The sequence below is a fragment of the Vanessa tameamea genome, chromosome 20 (assembly GCF_037043105.1).
Source record: "Vanessa tameamea isolate UH-Manoa-2023 chromosome 20, ilVanTame1 primary haplotype, whole genome shotgun sequence".
Lineage (NCBI taxonomy): Eukaryota > Metazoa > Arthropoda > Insecta > Lepidoptera > Nymphalidae > Vanessa > Vanessa tameamea.
Window position 1 is genome coordinate 740001 of NC_087328.1, and position 9830 is coordinate 749830.

Genomic DNA, 9830 nt, shown 5'->3' on the forward strand with positions numbered 1-9830 from the left:
GATCAAATGACATATATTTATAATATGTTATAAATTAAAATCCTCCGCAACGGATATCGATACGTCTGTTTCAATATTTTTATTTCATGGTGTATTTCTTATTAATTCGTAGTCATTTATGTTCCTTCATATTTTTGTTTTTATATTTTTAGTTTTTTGTTATTTAAAATGTATAATGTAAACGCCTGTAGTGGTGTATAACATCGTACAAGAATTCCTTTCCTACTTTCACTCAATAATTTTTCATAATGCCGATTGTGTTTCGAAAATCATTAAATATATATATATTTGCATTACGTTTTGCGTTTGTCTAATCTTACTAATATAATAAATGGGAAAGTTAGGATGCATGGATGTCTGTTACTCAATCTCACCAGAACAGCTGAACGGGTCTGTACGAAATTTGTCAGAGAGATATTTATCCCTGAAAAATATACATAACATCTCTACACCCTCTTAAACGCAAGAAACTCATATGTATGTATGAATTATCTTTTTAAATATTTGACCATAAATATCGATATAACCGTAAAAGTCTTTAAACTAACCACTTTGTTATAGCACGCCCCTAGAAGACGTTGCAGCGTATCAACTTAAATTCCGTTCAACTGATCGCCATGACAATTAGTACTTACATAAGATGATACATGCAAACAGACAGACAAATAGTGTCTACAGGTTTTGCTAGTATGTATATTGTATTGTATTGTGAGCTGAGATGGCCCAGTGGTTAGATCTTAACCGATGATTGCGGGTTCAAGCCCAGGCAAGCACCACGGAATTTCCATGTGCTTAATTTGTGTTTATAATTCATCTCGTGCTCGGCGGCGAAGATAAACATCGTGAGGAAACCTGCATGTGTCTATCCACCAACCCGCATTGGAGCAGCGTGGTGGAATTTGTTCCAAACCTTCTCCTCAAAGCGAGAGGAGGCCTTAGCCCAGCAGTGGGAAATTTATAGGCTGTTAATGTATTGTAATGTATTGTAAACACGCCAAGCGTCTAGTCACGATTATAATATCTCTTTGCTTCATTTTGTTCTTAATTTGTTTTTATATTATAAAGGCACTCGATATTGTCATATTTGGTGTTAGGACTTAGTAAACCCGTCGTAGGTTGATACCACCCATGCATTAGACATTCTACCAAACAGGCATGCTAGGTTAGCTGTGTTCCGATTTAGAGTAAGCCAGTTTAATACGCATAAGGGACATAACATCTTATTATCTAAGGTTGACAGCGCATTGACAATGTAAAGAATGGTTAATACTGGTAAAAGTGACAATGCCAAGGGCTACTTACCATAAGGTTGCCCGGTTACTCGTTCGCCGACATTTGCTATAAAAAGATTTACTTTTAAAAAAAAGTATCTCAAAGTCACTCACTTCTTACACCAAGAAAATCCCATAGACACTTATTAGGTTTAATAATTAGCTAATATTTTGTCGATCAAGTCGGAAATCTGGTTCCGTGTGAGAGCTTCCATGGCGTGCGCTGTGGAAATCGATAACGTTATATGATCACAATAATGTGCAATTGTTTCGCTTGAACAGTTCTAAAGGATATTCTTTGATACTTTACATGTATATACTTAGCGCTACTGAATAAATGCAAATCATTTTTTTTTGTATTTACCGGGTAGGGATATTACTCCATTCCACCAGATGGTAAATGTTAGTGAAGTCCAAACGCGAATACGGCCAATACAGTCAGGAAGAATGAACTGCACTAGCTGCTTTCGCCAAACCGGCCCGGTGCCTCTTCACGCCTCGTTTAAAGGAACCCTCGCTATAAGAGGAGGAGAACACGTATTAAATTCATTGATTGTTTATAGTTGGATTTTTAATAGGTGTTCTGGTGGATTCGGTTCCGCTGATTCCCACATATCCCCGATCCAAACGGGGCAAAATAACGTTAGGTAAGTGCTCATAACTTACTTGAACTTGGCCCTTTATATAAAACACAAGACCCAGACCGGACACATCCGGTATAATCCAGTAATATATAAATAAAAAAATTGACACAGAAAACATTGATAGCGTGACTTCGACAAATTAGATATCACGTAAAAATTGTGAAGGACACGTTAATACAATTTTTACTATCTGGTTCACAATTTTCCCTTCTCGGATATTCATTTAAATTTTTTATTACAGTATAGGTATGCGGACAGGCAAATGGGTCACTTGATGGTATGTGGTCGCCACCGCCCATAGACATTGGCGCCGTAATGTTAACCATTCTTTAAATCACCAATGCGCTATCAACCTTGGGAGCTAAGATGTTACGTCCTTGGTACGTGTAGATACACTGGCTCACTGACCCCACATAACGGAAAAAAAAATACTAAATATTCTTGTCCTATCCAGAAGGGCTCGCACAAAGCCTACCTAAAGAAGTATTTTTTGTTTCATTGTGAATTATTATCAATGTCAATTAATTGTGTTATTATGCTTTTATTTATTTAAGCATACTAACTATATATTATTTTACATATAATATAGCTTTTTTATTTAAAAAAATATTAATATATTAACATGAAAAACAAGTCTATATAACTTAAATGATTAGCTCAACAACCATTTGACTAAATATTTAGGAATGTTTAAAGTTACTATTATAATACGGTGTCTGAATGGTTGCTTTCAAATTCAAATATATATATTTTAAATAAATGGAAAATAATAATTAAATAAAACAATGTTGAAATATCAACGGTAGTGAGGCGATGATATTTACCGCAATGCAGTCGGACGAAAATTAAGTTGATCAAAGCACTTTATGAAAATAAGAAGTCTTTATAAAAAATACACAAGATTAATTCGATGTTAAATAAATTGCTATGAAAATAATATTTGTTTTTTAATCTGTTAATAATAATACTTATACTAATATTATAAATGTGAATGTAACTCTGTTGCCTGTTCACGCTTAAACTGCTGAACCGATTTAGATGAAATTCGGTATGAAGATAATTTACATCACGGTGAAGGACATGGACTGCGTTTTAAATTGATCCCTCGAGGGGATAAAATGGGGGGTGACGGCTTGTGGAAAGTAAAGGAAGGCAAAGTTTTATAAATTTGATTTTATATTGCCGCAGATGAAATTTAACCGCGGGCTTGCAAGTTCAAATCTGTGCTTGCCCAAACACTGAGTACTGAACTTTAATGCTTATATTTGTGTCTATAATTAACATTGAGACGAAACCTGCATATTTCTAATGAAAGTCTACCTCACGTGTGTCTACACAATACCACTGGAGCAGCGTGATGGAATTATCTACAAACCTGTGTACTGTACTATTGTGAGTTATATTTACTAATACAATAAGATAATTTTAGTACTCATATAAGCGAGAACTATTCTGAAAGGTTGAAGAGAAGCGAACACACGTGGAATACTAAATTCAAACGCCTTAATAAAAGATAAAACGCTAAACGGCGTATTGCTCGCAATACGCAGCAGGCGCAACGCGAACCGAGTATAAACTACTTTATAAATAAGTGTACGAAAATAAATGAATTAAAACAATACATACAGAAATATCTAAAATACTAAATCGCTTGGTAAAAAAAACGCAAAGATCTTTGCCTATTTGCTAGGCAAGTAAGCAGTTTGTCTAATTGGTGCTCGTAATTCGTGACCTAGGCGGTGAAGGAAAACATTATGATGAAATTATGTTAGATATGTATCTACCTCACTGTCCTAGAGTAACGTGTACCATAAGCGCAATTCGTAGTAATAGTAATACTTTAATGCGTCCTGTAAATAATCTTAATAATGCACAAAATTAACTATTAAATTAACGGGAGCTCCGTTAGTGTAGATATATTCTGACCAATTCCTCACTCGTGGCAAGTTGAAAATAGAATTACAGTAATACATTTTGACGCGTGTAAACATTAAGTGTTATAATTATTTAATATATTCGATGTCGCATATTACTTTTTGTACTTGCACGACCTTGTTTTGCGGTGAGTTTCGATTTAATTCAACATACCTACTGGTCGAAAAGTGTTTCATTTTAAGTGACAATGGTTAATATATTCAATGCTTTCTAAGAACGATCGGTTGTGGTAAATTTCTAATTAGCGCTATACTATAAATGAGTATTTATAAAAACTACTCACGACGTTCACAACGCACTACTAGAGATATGCGCGCTCTATAAATTGCTTTTTTTTACTCTATGGGTACTTGCTTTAATATAAAGAACACAGAAATATAATTTCTATGATTGTAATGTTCATTTTTCATTAATAAACAATTTTAATATCTACGTATAAGAGTTAACATTTTGTTAAAAAGTTAAAGGAATAATGTATATTTTATTTTATACTGTTACTTGTTAGTAGGGCTTTGTGCTACCCATCTGGGGAGGTACACCACTCATGACATATTCTACCGCCAAACAGGGATAAGTACTAAGTATTATTATAAAGCTGTGTGAGCCAGTGTAAATAATTTACGTCAACTTACAACATAAAATAAATAATTATATTATGCACAATGTTTGAAAGTGGCACCGGTAACCGAGAAGCTATGTGGAAACCGGCTGTCATGGTATGGACATGTTATGCGGAGGAATAAGGACCATGTTTTAGGAAGGTCTTGAACATGGATACATATAGAGGACCAAAAAAACGATGGGTGGATTGTGTGAAAGACGATATGGCTGGAAATAATGTTACTTGTGAGATGACGTCAGACAGAGAAGTATGGAAGAAGACATTCTGCGCCGACCCTAAATAAAATTGGGATAAGGGCAGGAGGATGATGATATTATGTATTATGTATATATACATATTTGTATAGAGGTATGTCTATTAGTGTACCACATACCCGGTTTCTATTTTAAAGTTTCTCTTTCGAATGTATTGTTAGAAAGAAATGGGCAATTAACCATAAGACCGCCCCTTGTACATGCGAGTATGTACTACATATTCATCAATACTAAACATTTTCTATACTTTTTTCTAGTGGTGTACAATAAAGTAAATAAATAATAAATATATAATGAAAGAAAAACGAGATCGCGGTATCCATTTCATTATACTATTTGTAAACTAGTATTAAATTTATGATCCTGTCTGTATTTAGTTTTATACAAACATTATATAAATTCTAAATATTTTAATTTATAAAAATATTAATATCTTATTTATAAACTACTAGTACTAGTTTTTTTTTAAATTAGTCATATTAAACAAAACCTTTTTTATATAGATTACAAATAACAAAAAACATAAAGTTTTTTAATGTTTATTGTCGTTTTTCTCAAATCGGTAGAAGCTACGTTCCGAACTGATGATAACTCTACATTTAAATATTCTAAAAGACGATCATTCTAATTTAAGTCAATAACGTTGTTCGTTTTTTAAAAAATATTTTGTCACCCATAAACAATAAAGTATTTTATTAAATTTAAAAGGAGGTTTTATACCTTATATTTATTCCTCGTTCAGATCCGCGTGCCATAGTCAGTTTTTAATAAAAATAGGTTACGGTTCTATACAGGTGATTCCTGACAATGGCCCTCCAACTGAATACGGGAATAAGAGGGATGGGGGTTCCGCGTCCGGGATATGAATTACACCTTTATTCAAATTGAAACTCATACATTATATAGTCTATATATATATATTAGGTACACGTTACACAACAGTGAGGCGAGTGGAATACGTTAAACTATATGTTTATCGTGATACAATGTTGAAAATTGAGCTTGCTATTTAAAAATACATTTAAACTAACATTATAAACTTGAAAGTTTTTTTGTTTGATCACGATTATCACAGGATCGAACAAAGTGATTTGGAAATCTTTTGAGTTAGATAGTCCATTTATTAAGACAGATTATACAACTTTGTAGCATCACGCTTAGCGTTCGGATAATCGGCTAGAATATATATTCCACTAGTTAACTATCCCTACCTCGTACGGATTTTTAATAGAACCACGGCCTAGTTGCTGATTCTATTCACACTACGTAAAAAGAAACTTCATTTTCATCGTAACTTAGGACCAATTCTACTTATTCAACTCCGATTATGCGATCCAACTTTGACCGAACCGTAACTGTACTCTACAAACGCAACAATTAAGCTACGTTTCGGTTAAAGTTGGATCTGAATAGAATTGTAGACGTATCATTACCGTTATGTTGGTAGAATTGTCCCCCGTACCGAACCAAGCGATTATTCTGCCAAGATGCATTATTGCATTAAAAGTCTTATTCACCGTGATGCTGGAACTAGTCATTGCAGAAACATGATTACATTTTGGACATATTTTATCTTTTGGATCATGTTTTGATAATTGTGCCGTATATTGAATTAGTTATCAATTACTAAAAGTATTTGAAACGGAATATTTACCATGTTTTTTATTTTTATTCGGTGGAGCTCGATATTTCGACATTATCTACGAATGTCTTGTTCACGAGACTAAAGTTTGCGGGTAGATGTTGAATACTTTTAGTAATAAAAATAACCATGTTAACTTATAAGATTTTAAATGAACATGGTTATTTTTATTACTAACAGTATTTAAAACGGGATATTTACCATGATTTTTATTTTTATTTAACATAATCTACGTCTTACTACGTTTATCAATGTCTTGTTCACGAGACTCATGAACACGAACATGACTCGTGAACAAGACATTCGTAGATAATGTCGAAATATCGAGCTCCACCAAATAAAAATAAAAGACATGGTAAATATCCCGTTTTAAATACATGTTAACTTAATTTAAAATCTTATATAGTTATATATTATTTTCTGTTGAAAATTGTATATGCCTGTGTTAATTTAATTGTCATTTTATTTTGACGTACTGACGACTTACGTCAACAATAGTTTATATCGAAAGACGAAAAGTGATGTATACACGTAAAACATTTTTTTACTTGGTGGGCTGTAAACAATTGCTTATTTTTTTACCTTCAGACTCGCAACGATATTCACGAAGACCGATTAAAAATCGTTTTTAATAGACTTAGTATTACTATGACGCCAATGTAACTTGTGGCGGCATAATCGGAAATTGATTTACTGTGCTTGTACATCATTAAAACTTTAAAAACCTAGTTTCCCAGATAAAGATTTAAAAAATAAACAGGCAACGATTGGCTCTGGCAAAACTAGCTCACTCACTGTTCAAACCGGAACACAACAATACTTAGTTAGTACTTACTAGTAGTACAACAATTTGTTTGGAGGTAGAATTTCTGATGAGTGGGTGGTACCTACACAGACGGGCTTGTATAAAGCCCTGCCAGCAAGAATGGTGGCGCATTGGTGATGTGAGGAATGATTAATGTATGTATGTGACCAATGTCTATGGACAGTGGTGACCTATCTATAAATATAATAAATTTGGTGTCTGTTTGTAATATTAAAATAACGGCTTTTACTAAACGCATATGTATGTATACACGGTACATATACCAAAATAACATTTACAATTTTTGTCTGTATGTTTGTTTGTTCCGGCTAATCTCTGGAAAGGCTGGGCCGATTTTGACGGGACTTTTACTGGCAGATAGCTGATATAATAATGAGTAACTTAGGCAAACAACAACAATAGCTATTTATAGAGCCGAGATGGCCTGGTTAGAACGCTTGCATCTTAACAGATAATTGCGGGTTCAAACCCAGGCAAGCACCACTTAATTTTCATGTACTTAATTTGTGTTTATAATTCACCTCGAGCTCGGCGGTGAAGAAAAATATCGCAAGGAAACCTGCATGTGTCTAATTTCTACGAAATTCTACCAATCCGATTGGACGACAAAACCGAAACGACCGGAATGAGTTCAGACGCAGGACCAATGGCTGTACCTTCTTTCCGAGGCACGGGAGTGTTTACATCCAACTCCCATACTCCGGACTTTGACTGTAAATTTGTCAATAGAAAAACTCAATAACTTTTTATCGAACCAGACTTGCTGTTTGAACATAGGACCTCAGAATCTGCGGGTTTATATCTAGTTACAAGACGTACGAGGCAGTCGATTTGATATTATTATATCAAAACGATGTCATTTTCATATATACGATAGTGTACATATATTAAAACGCCTCGTATACTTGCTACCCGATTATTAAATTACCTTGACCCGTTGCGTTAACTTTAGGGAAAACAAATATTAAATATTATTCATAATGTAGCCTTCGTTAATGTAAAAACCCGATTACTTAATACAACCCATTTCTAGAAACATTACAACAACATGTTACATAAGAGAAATTGTATACCAATGGTTTCCTTTGCCTTATGAATCTTATTTATTATCTGTATTCATAATTATGTATATTGTATTTAGTCTGTGACATCATCCAGATATTTTATGAGTAACTTGAAATTGACTATTTTTTTTTCCGTTGAGTAAATCAATTTTCGAAGTATTTTAATAATAAAAAAATGTTTTTTAATTGTTGCGAATGTTTTCGTCGCGTACATTAATTTGTTAAATGTTTACTAAACTCTAATTAAATATACAATAATTGAGTACAATAATAAAATTAAAGAAAAAACAAATAATTGTATATATTTTTAAAACTAAGTATTTTTATACAAATATAATATGATTCTGTACAATATATAAAGTTTATATGTTAAACTGTGCCCTGTGGTTAAGATATTTATTGATTACATTGTATTCTATGGAACATTAGAATACGATGTTCTTTAAAAAAGAAAGTAACTTATTATTGAAGCTGTCGTGACAATCATTGATATTATATTAGTCAAAAACAATAGAACTTATTTAAATAATTGCCATTAGAGAGGATACATTATACAGATACATAATAGAACCATAGGCTACGCAGTGTTCATAATAAATAAATACGCGATACAGGATGCTCTTGATATTCAACGGAACCGATAACAAATCTTTGATCAAAATCAAAATCAAAATATTCTTTATTCAAGTACGCTCATAAAAGCACTTCTGAATCGTCTACAGTGTTGAATAAAATGTCATTATTATTAATCAAAAATAATCTATATTCATGAATGTGGAGACTTTTTGTAATGCATTACTAAAAAAAAGAACTTGATCAGTATATATAAAACTGATACCAGAAGTAGCAACGCGTTTCGCAGAAGATTGTAATTTTATTTAATACGTGTTCAAGCAGGACAACGCCTACCGAAGGTTTTGCTTGAAAGTAATATTAGTAAAATCAAACGTACAGCACTTCAATTTGCACTAGCTTGTTACTTAATAAATCTATTCATTAATTGTGTTTTGTTGATGTTTGATCACGACTTTCAATCTTAAAGCCTAGCCAAATGCGCTGAAGGTATCGTAATGCACAGGTATTTCCGCAAAACCCAGGTGCTATCTGTATTAACTTACAGAATAACCCTTTGAGACTCACTTACCTACGCATTTTGACATGAACGGAGGTTATGTATGCTTCCCGTGATACAGAAGCTAGGATGTTAACTCCAGCGACTTCTTAGCTCCAAGTTTTATTGCAGAAAAAGTTAAAAACCAATTTTAATAAATTGTCATCGGAAAAGTTCCGTAATGAACAAATTTCATTAGTTACTTGATCAACTTTGGTCATTGTAATGATAAAAGCATTTTCATAAGTAAGTTATTTTCATAATATTTATGTACGGGAACACATAAGCGGTGGAAACTATTGGACAAATGGTATTTAATTTTGTGGTAATTGTTTTAATACCCTCAACGTTTTTAGAATAATTTAAATGAGAACTTGAGATTGAGAATAGACTTGGAGTGACTACTATATTTTTCGTAAGATCCACGAGAGTTAAGACGCACGAGCTGACGTTAACCAAAA